At 45.0% G+C, this 16,590-nt stretch overlaps 1 long non-coding RNA gene across 3 annotated transcripts in view; it reads right to left on the bottom strand.

Annotated features, from left to right (window-relative positions):
- The window catches only part of LOC122484814, a 222,102-nt gene that overhangs the window by 105,651 nt on the left and 99,861 nt on the right, over positions 1–16,590 (bottom strand). The window contains exon 3 of one of the 3 annotated variants that reach the window (XR_006297723.1): positions 11,125–11,278. The exons of 1 other annotated variant lie outside the window; for it this stretch is intronic. This is a non-coding gene — a long non-coding RNA (uncharacterized LOC122484814). The remainder of the gene's footprint in view (positions 1–11,124; positions 11,279–16,590) is intronic. One more of the 3 variants, XR_006297720.1, reaches the window with a different exon arrangement.

The raw sequence follows: 16,590 nt of genomic DNA, 5'->3' as shown, positions 1-16,590 counted from the left end.
CCAAAATACATCAAAGTACCCATTAAGGTCATTTTACATGGGTGTTGAAAGTCAAGAGATAATGTCAGAAAACAAATGTTACCGGGATCCTAAAATCAGAAATAAGTGGCTCAGGTGGAATTCGGATTTGGGGAAATCGTACATCAGGCCCTCGGGGTTTCTTCCTTTTTCCACCAACTTCATCCCGGGTCTCAGTGAGATCGAGATGTAAGAGGCAATGACAAATGGAAAAGTGAAACCGAAAAACTTAGGGTTTAATATACATTATGATTCACCTGATCTCAGGGGAGGAAAAGACTTTCTTAGAAGAAAACCATGAAAGAAATGCTCAGAGAAAAACACTGTTTAGACTTATCTGATGCTTGCAGTCAGATACTGTCATATGCACTTCATAAATACTAATCTCTCTATCAAATGTATGAGGTATACTCTAAATTAACCCCACTTTGCAGCCGAGAAAACTGAGACAATAAGGGAGGACGTGATTTACTCAAGATGCCGTCGCTTACGAAGGACAAAGACAGGATCTAACCCAGGTAGTGTGACTTCTGATTACATACTTTACACTCTCTGGAATCCGTGCCTGGACTTTATTTAAAGAATGCAAACATCTGTGAAAAATATCTAAAAAGTAAACAGAAAAGTATAACAAGAGAGCCAGTTAATATCTGGAGAGTCCAGATCAGTGGACCTCAACTCTGGCAACAGAATCATCTGGGAAGCTGAAAAAAATGCCAAAGCTAGTAACCCCAACCCAGGCCAAATGAACTGGAATCCCTGGGGAGGAGTCTGGCATCGGTAGTACCTTTATGAAAGCCCCAGACGATTCTACTATGCAGCCAAGGCTGAGGGTGACTGAGAGATAAGGGAAATTTTAGAACATCATTTTAACTTAAAAACAAAAAATTGAGGCTCAGTAAACGAATCACAGAAAAATTTCAAGTGGGTGATGGAAAATGATTACTCTCACTGGCAAGCAGAGAGAGATGGTTTCGAACAATGGGATACCATTTAGTTCCTATCAAATTAACAAAAGGTTTTAAAAAAAAAATGTTTGACAATGATAATGGTGAGTATAATCTCCCTTTTTAGCAAAAGAAGCATATTAGGTCTATAATTTGGCACATGCTTCTTAGGAGTATTCGATGAATGTGGATTAAAACACTAAAATTGATTCCGCTGCGCAGAATCTATCTTAAGGAAATAGAGATGGGCACATTCAGTTATTACAGCGTATCTGTAACGGTATTATTTATAGTGGCCAACATGGACACTTGTTCACGGCGAACGTCAGGAGAGTGGATAATTACATTATTGGTACATTGGTACAGACGGTGGACGAAGGCACAGAGGCATTACAAAGTCCCCTTCCTGAGCAGGAGATACGCCTATGGTGTAACACTAGGTGGGGAAAAAAAGAGATACAACTAGGCACTTTATGTTTCCCATGTAGTATATACTTAATAAATTCCTGGGAGGAAATAGGTGAAACATGCACAGTAGTTATTCCCTAGGTTAACTTTGTTTCTTACAATCCCTGTAAATTACAGTGGACGTTGACGAACCTGTTCCAGCAGACTAGGTGACCACTAGTGGGGGAGGGCGGCGAGGTCATTCAGACATTGATCGCATCATTCTGCTGAGAGAGCCTACGTAATTCTGAGCCCCATGGAATGCTGGCTGCAAATCTACGGACCCGACATACAAGGCAGACACACAGAGGTGGCATTCACCCGTGCCAGGACCCTTGGTGAAATATTCACCCTCTGTGCTTTCGGCTCACCGGTCACTTGCAGCTACCCATTTACTGGTGTCATGTTAGTGTGGAAGGGTAAGCAGGCATACGCAGATATTTCCAAAAGTCTAGAAGCAGAATCTATGTTAGTGGAGCCCATTGAACGACTTTTAACATATTTATGCAAGTTATACGTGGAGGCCAATTAGCATACGTGAATCAACACTGCATTCCCAATACATGCACATGAATTCCATGCGTATGTGAACGTGTACAGCTATAACTTCTGAGAGTCAATGATATGTCAGACCTCTGGAGGCATGTCACCCGTTCAAAAGACCCCTATGTCTGAGGATCAGCTGACACTCATAACCTCTGCACGTTGAGTGTTTTCGTGCCCCCCCATTCCAACTTCCAGAAAAGCCCAGCTGTACACAAGCAAGAGGAGAATTTTCTTCTGAGTTTAAGAGATATAAGTAACTAGTGCATACATATATATATTCAGTTTATAGTAGTATATATAAGATATATTAAGTATATCTTAAGTATGTATATATGTATATATATGCATATACACAGACACTCCTATTTTTTGCTGAAATTCATCATGTAGAGAACCTTCCTTCCTGAAGCTGCCATTTCCTCCCTGAACTTGTCCAGTCAGTAATAACATCCCACCAGGATTAACTAGAGGCCACTACACAATTCCGTAGACGGGATCTAAAATGACTTTCACACTGAGAACAAAATCAGCCGGGCTTCAGCAGGAAGCTAGAGCAAAGGAAGCGCGGAGCAAGAGTTAGGCCGAGACTCTCTGTTGTTTGTGTTTCTCCCACGTTAACAGGTGTCACGGGGAGAGGTGGCTGACAGCCCTGAGGATTAAGAGGCCTAGGGTGGCCTGCTACCATGCGCCATCCTGCCCGCTAATGGTAGGATACCTGTGGCCTGACTGTCTTTTCAGAACTTGGGGCTCATTTGTGCAGCTGGCTGTGAAGACATGGGAAGCTTTGACTCTCCCGGCTTTGTGGTGGCTCTCCCCCGCTCCCCTGCCTGGTATTCTGTGCCCACAAAGCCGAAAGGACCAACAAAACAACGTGGAAATGTCTGGGTGGGCAGCAGATCTGCGGGTACAGTCGTACATCGTTGTCATCAGTGTAAGAGAAACAAAGCCACTAGTCCCCACTGTTGGTTTTCCTAATTCAATAAGTGAGCACGAAGGAGGGCCAGCCCATCTCTCCCGAGAAGTATGGGCAACAGGTTGCAGAAGTGTTTTGATGTGGCAAAGAACAGGTTCCTGCCCAGCTGTGGAACACGCAGAATGACAACAGAGGAGAAATCGGACAAATCACAAGCTGAGAGGCTGGCTCTTTGCTTAAAGACATCTGCCTGTGGCCTGTCAGTGGCTTTCAGAGTTAGAATACATTGGGGTGAATATTCCTTGTGGGATAAAATCCCCACCTTGCATAGGAACGTCTGATGTGTGGACTTCTCTGCGCTCCAAAATTAGGTCTGCATTTGGCAAGAGGCCAACAAAAGGTAACATCTGTCCCACCCTCGATGAGCTTTCATCAAAACTACAAGGATGAGGACAATGCTAATGACAATACTGCCGACGTAGCTGTTTCTGCACCCCCCCCCCCCCGTCACCTTGTTTACTTGTTTCAGAGAGAAAGAAGTGTCTCCTTTCTCGTCTTCAAGACTGACGCCGCCCCCACCTGCACGCCACACATCATCCGAACAAACTGGGCTTGCTCCCCGTGGGCCTTTCTCTACTGTACATCTGACCTCTCCTTGTCCACGCCATCTGTGCTCCCTATGGAACCGGAGCCCATGTTCAAGCCACTTCCTTTAAAGTTACAAGTCTTCCCTTCAAGCCCACACACCCCTCTCTGTCCCACCCTCTCTCTTCTTTCCTTCGTAGCCAAGCACCTAAGAGAATATTCAGCCCTGCTTGCCTCAGCTCTCTCGCTCTGTCCGCAACCTTAAGCAATTATCTTCTGTCCCTACCGCCCTGCCGCAAGTCTTTCACAAGGCAGAGTTTGCTGGTTGTCACTTGAATGGACTCGGGTGTCTGCACTCAGCACTCTACTTAGTATATTAGATGTCTTATGTCCGTAGTGTAGACCCTTCATCTCTAGACACAAGGCCACAACAGCTACCTAATTGGGTCACGTGGTTTCCAACTTCATACGTCTGTAATCCGACCTCCAGGCTTCTGCCCAAGGATCTTCCCCAACCCCAATCCAGCCATGAAAATCTCTCAGTGAGTCTTTACTCTCAAAAGACAACATAAAATGCTGTTGGTGCACATCTACTCAATGCTCTGGGTGCTGCACTGTGACAGGCGCTGTGTCGGTGCAGGGCACAATGGAATAAACAGACATGATCCTTGCCCCGTGGAGTTTATAATCAGAGTGAGAGACAATTGAAGAGCCGGTAAAGTGACAAATGGTTTAGCTTCAGACTGTGATGAGGGTTACCAAGGAAACAAATCCTACTACAGAAATTAAAAGGAGGGGGGGAAATTTGGATAGGGAGGCGAGGAACCTTCTCTCTGAAAAGGAAGCATTAAAGCAAAGTGGAATGGGGGCGCCTGGGTGGCTCAGGCGGTGAAACGACCGACTCTTGAATTTGGCTTGGGTCATGATCTCACGGTTTGTGAGTGTGAGCCCTGCATTGGGCTCTGCCCTCACAGCACAGAAACTGCTTTGGACCCTCTGTCCCCCTCTCTCTGCCCCTTCCTCACTCGTGCGTGCTCTTTCCCTCTCTCAGAAATAAATATACATGAAACTTTTTTAAAACAATAAATAAAGCAAAGCAGAATTAAGATCCAGGTGAGGACTCAGGGAACACATGATCCAGGAGCATCGAAGTCCCTGATACAGGACAGTGCTCGGCATGGCAAAAGAAGGGCAAGGAGGTCGATGCGGCTGGACAGCAAGATGAACGGTGGCAAGAGGGAAGGCTGCTAAAGTAGGCAGGGGAAGATCCTGTGTGGTCTTCTAGGCCACTTCTAGGTCTTCTAGGAAGTTGGATTTTCTAATACGTGCAACGGAAAGCTTTGGAAGCACAATCAACAAGGGAGACACAATCTAGTTTTGTTTTTGACACAAACTTCTGGCTGCGTGGTGACCAATGAAATGTGGAACTTAGCAAAAATTATTAGAATGGGTCAGGCCAGTGACAACAGCCCGGACTATGAAGGTGGCAGCGAAGACAGAAGGAAATAGATGCAGAGCAGGGTTGTGGGGCTTGCCGAAGGAGCAGAAGGGAAGGCAAGAGGGTGCCAGAGTTTCTCATCCTAGCCACCTGGTGGGTGGGATGCCATTACCGAGATGGGGATGACGGGGAAGAACAGATTTGGGGGAAAATTCGGAGTTCAGCCGCAGATATGTTAACTTTGAGATGTTTAGTTAGAGATGTACTGTAGATAATTAGAAATATGAGTCAGAGGAACTATCTGGCTGCATACATAAGTCATCTATACATGAATTATATTTATAGCCATGGGGATGGATGAAATCATCCAGCAAGAGGGCGGCAAGTGAGAAGAGTGTGCAGAACAAAGAAACCCCAAATATTTGAGGTGCAAGAGACGAAGGGATGCCCGAAAAAGAAACAGAAGAGAAAGTGCCAGTGAGAGAAGAAAACAAGAGAGGGTGGTGTGAGAGTGGCCAAATGGAGAAAATGGTTCAAGAAAGAGGAGTAATCAAGCACGTCAGTAAGATGAGAGTTGAAAATCAATCATCTAAATGGGAAGAGAGGAGATGACTAAAACACATCTGGAAATGTAGAGCTAAATGAATAGATAATCCAGCAAGGCAGAGCTACAACTAGTAAGCTACATAGGAAACATACAGACCCTCGCAATTAATCAAAGATGTAAATGTCAATGAAAAGTGCTTTCACCAGTAGATTAGTAAATCAGTTTTTAAAGTTATAATAACAAAACAAATACCATATGACTTCGCTCGTATGTGGAATTTAAGAAACAAAACAAAGAAAGAAAAGAGAGACAGAAACAAAAAAATAAACAAAAAAAACCCCCAGACTCTTAAATATAGAGAACAAACTGGGGGTCACCGGAGGGCAGGGTGGGGGAGCGGGGGAGAGGAGGGGTGCACTAGGTGATGAGCACTGAGAAATCTATAGGATCGTTGAATCATCATATTGTATACTCGAAACTAATGTAACACTGGCTGTGTTAATTATACTTGAATAAAAAAAAGTTATAATAGCATGATGCCACCTGAAGTATAGCAAGGTTGGTATTCTATGTATTGCTTTTGACATTGTAAATTGATACAACCAACCCTTTAAAAGAAAAATAATTTGGCAGTAGATATATTAAGAACTTTGTTGCAGGAATTGCATTAATGGGAATCTAGCCTAAAAAACTAATCTAAAATGCTTGCATGCCCCAGGTTGTTCATTCTAGTATTATGTATAATACTAAAAACAAAATGCAAGAAAACGAAAAAATTTTTAAAAAAAACCCAGGAAAAAATATCCCCAAATAGTGAAATAGGTAAATTAGAGTGTGTTTACTTAAAGAAATAATATGCAGACTAGAATACAAAGCATGTTATAGAAGGAACTAAATAATGCACGAAAGCATATTTAAACTCTGATTACAATGTAAATGTTTTATTCCATTCCTACTTAAATTGTACCTCAGTAAAATTACCTGGAAAGAGAGGCACTCAGAAAAACAGAGTAGTTTTATAAGGCAGGTGCAATTATAGTTGATTATTTCCATCTATTTTCTGTATAAGCTATAATATGGTTTGTATCCCTTTCATAATAAAGAAGATTTTATTAAAGATTTTTGGCAATATTATTCTCTTTTGGCCCTATGGACAATTCTGTCATGACTATAATTTTGAATAAAAAGGGAGAATATTAATATTTATGATCTTTATATCACAGTTGTGGGATTTTTTTTAATGAATGCAAGACTACGTGTGCTGACATATTTATTTTGAGACCCAAGTTCCTTGGTTTATTCCATTTATAAATTTGTACCTTAGTGAGTTGTTGTAAATGTGTTCTGAATCTGCTTGGCTAGCAGTTGACAATCTCTTGAAAGATCTTTACTTTCAGGGTTTTTTTCCATTCCTACTTTGCCGAATCACCAGTCTCTGGGGCGGCTGCCTCCCCCATGAAACCCCCTCAGCTCTTTGAAAATCAAGACCCCAGACTCCTTGGGACAGAAGCAGAGACCCTACTAAGTAAATATTTTCAGAGCACAGGGGCCAAGAGGCTGTCAGCCCCAACCTGAAACCACATTCCCAGAGCAAGGATTGAGGTGACAGACAGATGGTTTTTCCAGTTTCAGTGAAGGATCTGGGCTGTGGAAGTAGGGAGGGGCCATTTTGTACCTTGTATTCAAAAGCATACACAGCAAATTCTGGTGAGCTTTTTCTGAGAGGCATTCCATCCAATCATTGTATAAAAAAATAAAAAAAGAAAAGAAAAAAGATGGGGACGTCTGGGTGGCTCAGTTGGTTAAGTGTCCGACTTCGGCCCAGGTCATGGTCTCACGGTTCATGGGTTCGAGGCCCGTGTCGGGCTCCGTGCTGACGGCTCGGAGCCTGGAGCTGCTTCGGATTCTGTGTCTCCCCCTCTCTCTGCCCCTCCCCCACTCGTGCTCTGTCTCACTCTGTCTCTCAAAAATAAACAAATATAATAAAAAAAATCTTTTTAAAGGAAGAAAAGTAAACAGGAAAGGATGAGGAAGGTAGAAGAAAAAAACAAAAATGCCTTTAAACAATGACTGTAAATTGTCTAAGTCAACCCCCAACTTTAATTTTGGAGAAAACAAATTGAATAATGTCATATAAATTTACACTCACTTATCTCGACAGGAAACAGGAGGCAAGAAGGAGGGAAGAGAAGCCTGGAAGTGACGCTGTAGACACCATGTGTGAATTATTCAGGCACAGGAGAGAAACTGAGGCATAGGAGGAAAAGTGGGGCACGGCTCAGAGAATCTGCGGAGAGCAACAAGGAAATCTATGATCTTCAAATGTGATCTCCAAACGGAATAACAGGTTTCTGCCACATTCTAGTTAAGAGGCAACATATTATTGAAAACCTTTATGTGTAACGCTTTTCTAAGCCCAAAACACTGTAATGCAACTTTTAAAACACGCTTCCTCAGTGAAGAGAGCGCCCCCCGCAAAAACTGACCAAAGCTAAAAATGACATAAATCACATAGAACTATCCTTTGCAAATTCATCGTGTGAAGTAATTAAGGAAAGCATGGCTGAGTTTTAGGAGTTGAGACTTTGATCTGACAGGTGGAAGAAATATAGTGAAACGAGTCGGGATAAGGCCGTAACGTCAGGACTGAAATCGTTTGCTGTGCCAGTCACGAGCTTAATTACTTTTTTTTTTCCCACTGACAGTCCCAAATTAAAATAAACGGACCACATCGAGACAAATCTCGGATGCATGTAGTGCTTAAGAATATATTGTTCCTCAGACAGCAGTAGCTTGAGGGCCATGAATAAGGTTGTTCCTTCGGTGTCTCCTAAGTGGTGCAGAGGGCGGGGAGGAGTAAAATGGGCCATGGATGAAAGCAAACAGCTAATACTAGACCAACCTCCGTGGACAGCTTGGGGCTGCTTGGGGGCGCTGGGAGCTTTGCTTGTGGTCCTCTCTGTATGCGTGCCAGTGGGAAGGCTTTGGAAGAAAAGACAGCCTGGGGGAAGTGGAATAGACAAATGCCCTGTGGTCACCCAGCGTACCGAGCCGATTCCTTTCTAAGTGCAGGTAAATTGTTTTATATTTAGTGACCACGATCGACTCTATTACAAATTAATGAGGGGTCGGAAGCTTGATTGGAGATTGTCTGCCCACACATTTGCCATCATCGTGAAAAAAAAAATAGACCAGTCGTAACTTGAAGCAAGGAGATGGGTGAGGATGTGAGGCTGCAAAGCTCTGGATGCCCTACGCACGGGCCGCCCCATGCCAAGGGGTCCTTCTGAGGACTTCCCTCCTGGCTCCTGGGCCCTTTGGTGAACTCACTGCTAGCGTTGTCACTTTCTCAGAATCCATCACCGAGAGAGTTCTCATGTCACCCGACCTTCTTGTTTTTAAATCCCCAGTTTCCTCGTGTTTTCCCAAGACGCATTGTATCTCATTAGAATGGCTCGGAAAATAGTCGTGTCCCGTGGTGGTAAACAGGAAGCGAGTGCGCCCTCAGAACCAGGGGCCGCTGCCCTCGGAGCCTTCAGGCTTGTGACGCAGAGATAAGAGGCAAAGAGAAACAGTCCTGAGTGTGTGGCGGTCTGACCGACCCCCCTGAAGAGGCTCAGCAAACATTTCACACACGCTTCATTCCAGAGACGACGTCCCTTCCTGCCCACGCGCCATTTTCATGAGAAAAGCGTGTGGGGGTCTGTCTGCGTGGTAGTGTGGTCTTGTGTCAGCTGTGAACACCAGCACCGCGAGAACATGGCGCCTTCCTTCCCCGGTCACCAGGGAGGCTGTTTCCAGAGCTTCGATTTTCCACAGACCTCCCCTGACCCATTCTCTCAGTAGATGACCCCCCCTCCTCCTTCACAGAGAACATGGCTGGATAAGATGGCTCCCACTTCTAAGAGTCCCTTGTCCTCCGACCCTGCAGACTTTGGTCCTCTCTGTGTCTCCAAGACCTCGCCTCATTCAGCCACTTACTAACGGCCATTCCCTTCGCCAGAAGCCTGCTAGGCACCTTTGGTCATCTCTGCGAAAAGCCAATCATGAGAAGGCACCGCTTCGTCTGGACGACCCCTCTTGGTGCCACACCAAGGCTGAATCTCATCGCCAGGGTGACCCCTCCCCACACGGCCCTGCCCTCCCCCCAGTGTCATCAGCATGTTATTCTGTTCCTTCAAACCCCACTGTTCTTCTGGGTCCATGCCAGCTCGTTTTAAGAAACGCAAAGAAAGGGAGAAAATTAAGAAGACCTAGCCTCAAAACCGTCGCCTTCCCTAGCGAATTCCTTTTTCTCATAGACGAACTTTCTGGAAACATGGTCTACATTTGTCTAGTCATCTTCCTCGCCTTCCACGTAGTCCTCAGTCTCCTAAAATCTGCCTTTGACCTGATCTCTTTGCTGAGATGATGGTCACAAAAATCTGGTTTGCCCTTTGCCACCATTGCTGTGCTCTGATGTGGCTGGCCACTCTCTCTTCTCAAGGTTTTCTTGCCCCGCCATCAACTCTGCTTTCTTCCTGCCTCTCTGACTGTTCCTTCTGAGTGTGCTTCAGCCGGCTCTTTGAATATTAAAATCTCCCCAGTAAATGTCCTAACGTGTTTTCCCTTCTCACCCTAAGACTCACACTGGCTGGTCCCATTCATTCCAAGAATTTTCATAACTCTCTCTCTCTGCCAATGACTATCTCATGTGAATCTCCCAAACTTCACGCCTATAGAGCCAACTGCCCAATGGACATCTCTCCTGGGAGAGCCTACCTGCACTTACGATCAACAAGGTCTGGAACTTGTTACAGCTCAGTGAGGGATGTAAGTATCGACTCAGCTGCCCTTGCTGGGAACCAGGGCAGTACCTTGATTCTTTGCTATTCCTTCCCATCTGCCTACAAACCAATCAACAAGTCGCATCTATTCTGTTTGCTAAGTGACTCTCGCCTCCACCCAGTCGTGGGCTTATGCTCACTACCTTCTCTCCAGAACTCTACAAGTGTCCTAATTGCTCTTCCAACCTCCCTTCTTGCCCATTTCTATTCTGCTTTCCAGAATTATCTTTCTACGACACAAGTGTGGCTTTGCCCTCTGCTGCTTAAAATCCCTCAGCCGCTCCTTGTCATTCAAATACACCATGTAAAACTCTTTAAAGTGGCTTATACGGCCCTGTGTAACCTAACATCTGTTTTTTCTGTTCTCGTCTGTCACTGTTAACTCTGTACACGAACTTCCTCTGGTTTCTAGAGCACATCTTCCCTTATACCGTCCATCCCACATAACATTCCACCTGCCTAGGACGCCAGCTGTCTTGACCCACACCCGATCGCTACGTAGATCGAACCCTGCTCCTCCTCCTCCACAGTTCAGCCTCGCCATTACTTCCACCGGAAAACCCTCACCGACCCCCAGCATCCCACCACCTCCAGGTCTGGGATAGGTACTGTACAACTTAAGGAACATTGAGTCACATAAATTATGAATTCAAAGAAGATTCTAGCAGGGCTCCTGGGTGGCTAAGTCAGTTGAGCGTCTGTCCAACTCTTGATTTCAGTTCAGGTCATGATCTCGTAGTTCCTGGGTTTGACCCCCACATCGGGCCCTGCGCTGATAGTGTGGAGCGTGTTTGGGATCCCCTCTCTTCCTCTCTCTCTGCGCACCCCCTACCCTCCAAATAAATAAATAAACTTACAAAAGACAAAGGAGGTCCTAGCTTTAGTCGCGGGAGATGCAGAGCTCCGTTTTCCTCATGCTTTAGCAATGCTTCACTCCAGTGTGGACGACATTCTTGTGTGACTTGTCTTCGGGAGGCAGGAATAATGCCCAGCCTACATCTTCGCTGCCTGCTGTCCCACGGGATGAGTAGCGACGAGAGAAGAGTAGAAGACCAGTTACATCAGGGAACGAAGGAAAAACATCAGACTAATCCAAACAAGTATCATTTAAGCCTAGTCGACGATGCTGAAACGTATCATGCATGAGGTCCTAGACCATTCTTGAAGCCATCCATCGTCACTCCCAGCCTAAAATGACCGTTTCTTTCTACCAATCATTAGATGGGTTGGGGGTATTTACTATGGATGGGATGACAAGTACTGAGAACACACTATCAAATAAGACATGGTGTATCTGACCGCATCTGGACAGGCTGTAGGTAAGTGAGCAGGGACAAAACAGAGACTGGTTGTTACGGTGGAAGGAGAGGCTAGGACCCCACGGGAGGCGCAAAGTCCTGTTTTGTAGGTAGAGATGAGGTCAGAACAACATGTAGAGGGCCATTTACACCTGTTCCGGGACCTGGAGTTCATCCAAAGGGAAGCCGATGATGAGTTTTAGGACGAGAAGACAGGCCGGTCCATTGAGATCAAGAAGGAGGTAGGACTGAAATGGCTTTTGCTAAGGGCAGCGAGAATGGGGAGGGGAATGAGGGGGAAAGATTGGAAAGCTGCCCAGAAAAGTACAGAGGACTCGGGGGTGGTTTAGGAGTGCATAGGGAGGGAGAAGAAAGCATCGAGAATGATTCTCAAATGATCCTACTGAGTTATTGACTGAGCTCAGGAAGACAGTGTGGGGCAAGGTGCCTGTAAGTAATCCGTACAGTAGCACCAACAATTCTGGCCCTTGATTACTCTGCACCCACAAAGAAATAACACGGGAATCAGCTTCCGTTACGTTAGAAAAATGGTAAATCCTGATAGGGACCGTGACATCTGTATCCCACTTCTAGGAATCTACTAAGGAAGACAATTAGGAGAACAAAGAAGCTGCAGAGATTCCTTCCCGAGAATTCTACGAGGTGGACTAGAAAACCACAGGTGTTGTTGGATGGTGAAGGAGGGTTCTGTCCAGCTGTCAGAACACCGTTTTTTGTTGTTGTTTTTTTTTTTTATTTCTTTTCCAGACTGTTCGACTTAACAACTTCACAATGACAGGATGGCAGAGACCCTTGATGCGGCCTTTGGATTGTTGAAGCATCTCATTTTCATTCTAATTCATTCCAGAATAGTTTTCTTCCTATCCAGAATCATCTTCTGAGGAACTGAAACCATGAATTTAGCAATTTTGCATTGCCGGGAAGCACATTAATGAAGAAAAGTAAAAACTATAAATAGTCTTGATGATGATAAGTAATCAGATCAAATACCACAATGAATGCATTCCACTTAAGTACTTTGAATTCTTTCTTCTTTTTTTAAAGTATCAGAACATTTGAAAATCAGGATATAACTTTCCTTCATGAAATACCCAGAAAACTGCCTGCATTTTAAGAAACCAAAAGACAGCAGTGAGGTCAAGAGGAAGCTAAAGAAAGATACTTGTCTGCAAACTAAAAATAAAGTTGACATGACCCTGAGGAGTAAATTAAAAGTATCACTTAAAGGTAACAAAGTTCTGGGGCGCCTGGGTGGCTCAGGCGGTTGAGCATGTGACTCTTGGTTTCGGCTCAGGTCACGATCTCACGGTTCGTGGGTTCAAGCCCCCCGTTGGGCTCTGCACCAAGAGTACAGAGCCTGCTTGGGATTCTCTCTCACCCTCTCTCTCTCTCTCTGCCTCTTCCCCACTTGTGCTGTCTCTCTCAAAATAAATAAATAAACGTTAAAAAAAAAAAAAGGTAACTAAGTTCTGGGTCTTCCTAACCCAGTTGAGTTACTATTCCCTCTTCTCTGCAAAAGAAAAGCTACTGAAGAAAAAGTTCTTAATGGTGGCTGTGCTATTTTCAGTCAGGCTGCCAGTTAGGTATAAATGAAAAATGTATTTGTTCAAGTTCTGTAAATTGGGGGAAAATCGGGGGATGGGACTGGTAACCTGACGAGAGAGAGAATGAATGGGGATCAGAGAGAGGCCCTGAAACTCACCAACAGACTATTTGTCTTGTCGCTTTATTGTCTCCAGATGGAGCCATTAAAATAGCACAACACAGAAATAGTACATTAAGCTATAGCCCGAGTTCAATCTTCAATTATATGCCTTTTGATTAACACAGAAAACCGTATTCAGATTTGCTCCTCCACCCACAGTTTTTTTTTTTTTTTATCTGAGTTGAGGACGCCTGGACGGAAATCAGAAACGTTACTGGAGTGACCCTTTCCTCCGGAAATCTTCGCTGAGCGCACGATCCATGAAGTTGCTCTCCCTTAGCCCACCTCTCCCGTCTGGTTTGGCCCCGTGCGAATGTATCATGGAAAAGCTTTTGAGTGGGAGGAAACTGATGTGATAGATAGATGTGTGACACAGTTACTCAAAAGGGCAGTTCATCTGAGCATGTGTGCATGGATGTACGGAACAACGCCTTCTAAACACTGTCATGACTGGGACAGCGGATAATGTCATTTACAATGACATAATTTTTCAATCTTTTCTAGGATTGCAAAACAGTTCATTAAGAGAGATTGTCTCGTGCAGCTAGGCGAGTGAGTGGGAAGGTTAACCTAACAACCACAAACAGCCCATCCTATTTTTCTCTCTGCATCAACTAGATTCTTAACTGAATTGATCCACGGTCTCATATTTACCGGAAGGCAGCTGGAGTCAGCTCTGCGGTTATGATAGCCTCATACAGGCCATCTATTTGTGTCCTGTGTCAGCTCTGCGGAGACACTCCCAGAACGAGTCAATATCGCCATCTCACACACATTTCAAAACATTTTCCTTTCTAATTTATTTTATGTAATTCTTTTTTATTCTTTTCTGATTCGTTTTATGTAATTCTTTGTTTTTAAATTTTTTTTTTAACCTTTATTTATTTTTGAGACAGAGAGAGACAGAGCATGAACGGGGGAGGGGCAGAGAGAGAGGGAGACACAGAATCGGAAGCAGGCTCCAGGCTCTGAGCCATCGGCCCAGAGCCCGACGCGGGGCTCGAACTCACGGACCGTGAGATCGTGACCTGAGCTGAAGTCGGACGCTTAACCGACTGAGCCACCCAGGCGCCCCTATGTAATTCTTTTTTATTCCAGAACCGTTCTCCTTTCTCTTTCCCCCTCTATTCCGACAAGGTAAACGAAGCACCTTGCAGCAACCTGGGAACTGGTTACATTTCGACACATGGTTAGAAATGTCACATTGGCGAGAAAAAGACTTTGGGAGTAAAACAAATGCATTTTAGGAAGTTAGTGAAGAGGAAATCATCAGTCTGAAGTATGAGCAAAACCATATCCTCCCGGAAGAGCAGCTACATACTCATGGGGCGGGGCGGTCTCAGAGCTAAGGACAGGGAGAGTCTTTTTTAGGGTTGAGATTTCAGACGGTGCGAATGAGGGTGCCCTCCTAGTCAGATGTAATAGGGGGCAGGAGTTGAGAGCAGGGAGTGCTCAAACTTGAGCACAAGAGTGGGCTGGAGGGCTTGTGAAAACAGATGTCTGGGCAACAGTCCCCAGAGCTTCTGGCATAGCTGGTCCGGAGTGAGGTTAATGATGCACTTCTGAGCCTACAGGTCATGCTGAGAAGGCTGGTCTAGGTACAGGGGGACAGATCCCAGGACCTCCCAGCCTCCTCCACCCCGAGGGGGTCCTCAGTCAGTGTCCCCACATAAGCAGCATCTAGAAGGGGGACATTTGATTTGTCCTTCCTCCCTGCCTTCTCGGTGACTTCCAAAGGACTAGATCAGGGTTCCTTGACAAACCCAGGCCAACGATATACCATGTACTTTTGTCTTTTTTCTGAATTCCAGAACAGTTCACATGCAGTATTATAATGGTTTCACTTGTACAATATAGTGATTCACCAGTTCTATACATTTCTCTGTGCTCATCACAGCAAGTGTCCTCCTTAATCCCCATCACCTACTTCCCCCATCCCCCCACCACCCTCCCCTCTGATGACCCATCAGTGTGTTCTCTATAGTTAAAAGTCTGTTTCCTGGTTTGTCTCTTTCTCCTTCCCCGCCACCGCCCCCCCCACTCCCCTTTGCTCATTTGCTTGGTTTCTTAAATTCCACATATACGTGAGATCATATGGTATTTGTCTTTCTCTGGCTGGCTTATTTCACTTAGCATTATGCTCTCTAGCTCCATCCATGTTGTTGCAAATGGCAAGATTTCATTCCTTTTTGTGGCTGAGTAATATTCCATTACATATAAATTGGCCGCTTCCATAATTTGGGTCCTGTAAGTAATACTCTGATAAACACAGGGGGGCCCGTCTCTCTTCGAATTAGTGTTTTTGCATTTTGGGGGTAAATGCTGAGTAGTGCCGTTACTGGACCACAGGGTAGCTGTATTTTTAACTTTTTGAGGAAACTCCACCCTGTTCTCCACAGCGGCTGCACCGGGTTGCATTCCCACCAACAGTGCGCGAGAAGGTTCCTATCTCTTCACGTCCTGTCCAACTTTTCACCTAATGTCTGCCTCCAGAAGTACCTTTCTTTCCAACCTCTCTTTGCAAAGCATTTTGATCTAGGGGCAAGAGCAAACAACTTCTACAGGGTCGTCCTATAATCTGGTACACCATCTGCTACTAGTTTCACGAGCTTGAGTAAGGTCAACCCTCCAAAGCACAGTTTCCTTAGGTATAAAAATGGTGGCGGCAATAAAGTATAACCTATACCTCTCCAATGTCATGTGAAGATCAATGAGACAAAGACAAAGCCCCTTTGGAGCTGCGATGCATGCCAGAAATTGCGAGGGCTGTTGTGATAGATTCCTGAAAATCTTTTAATAAAGGGAACAAGGTTCTTTCGGAGCAAAGAAAGAGAAGACTTAAAACGCACAGCTACGTGGAAGGCGAATAAACAGAAACCACGATAAAACGATTCAGTATAAGACAAGAATCCTGTCCGGTCATCTGAGTGTTTCCAGCCTGGCTGCTGAAGAGAGCCAGAAACCTGAAAAGACAGGAGGAGAAAGTGCGCGAAGAGGAAAGAGGAGGTCGTGATGATGGGATGGGGAATGTCACAACCTCGTCTGAAGTCTTTGGCCCTGGGCGGAGCGAGGACACGGGAGTGTGGGGTTGCTCCTTTCCAAAGCCTCCACCAGCGATAGAGAACTTTGTGCTTTTTGGTTCTGGCCAGTGCATTTTAAAAGAATTTTCAGTTAGGGAAATGTTCTTTTAAAGCCATCATCCTCAGAGGGTGCAATATTTACATGAAACAAATATTGCCTTTCATTGAAGTGATAATATCTTTTCTGCTGTTCCACACCTCTTAGACCTGGAAGTCACA

The sequence above is a fragment of the Prionailurus bengalensis genome, chromosome A1 (genome assembly GCF_016509475.1).
Source record: "Prionailurus bengalensis isolate Pbe53 chromosome A1, Fcat_Pben_1.1_paternal_pri, whole genome shotgun sequence".
In the NCBI taxonomy this organism is placed as follows: Eukaryota; Metazoa; Chordata; class Mammalia; order Carnivora; family Felidae; genus Prionailurus; species Prionailurus bengalensis.
Note: the sequence above shows the minus strand (reverse complement) of the source record. Positions and strands in the feature narration are given on the sequence as shown.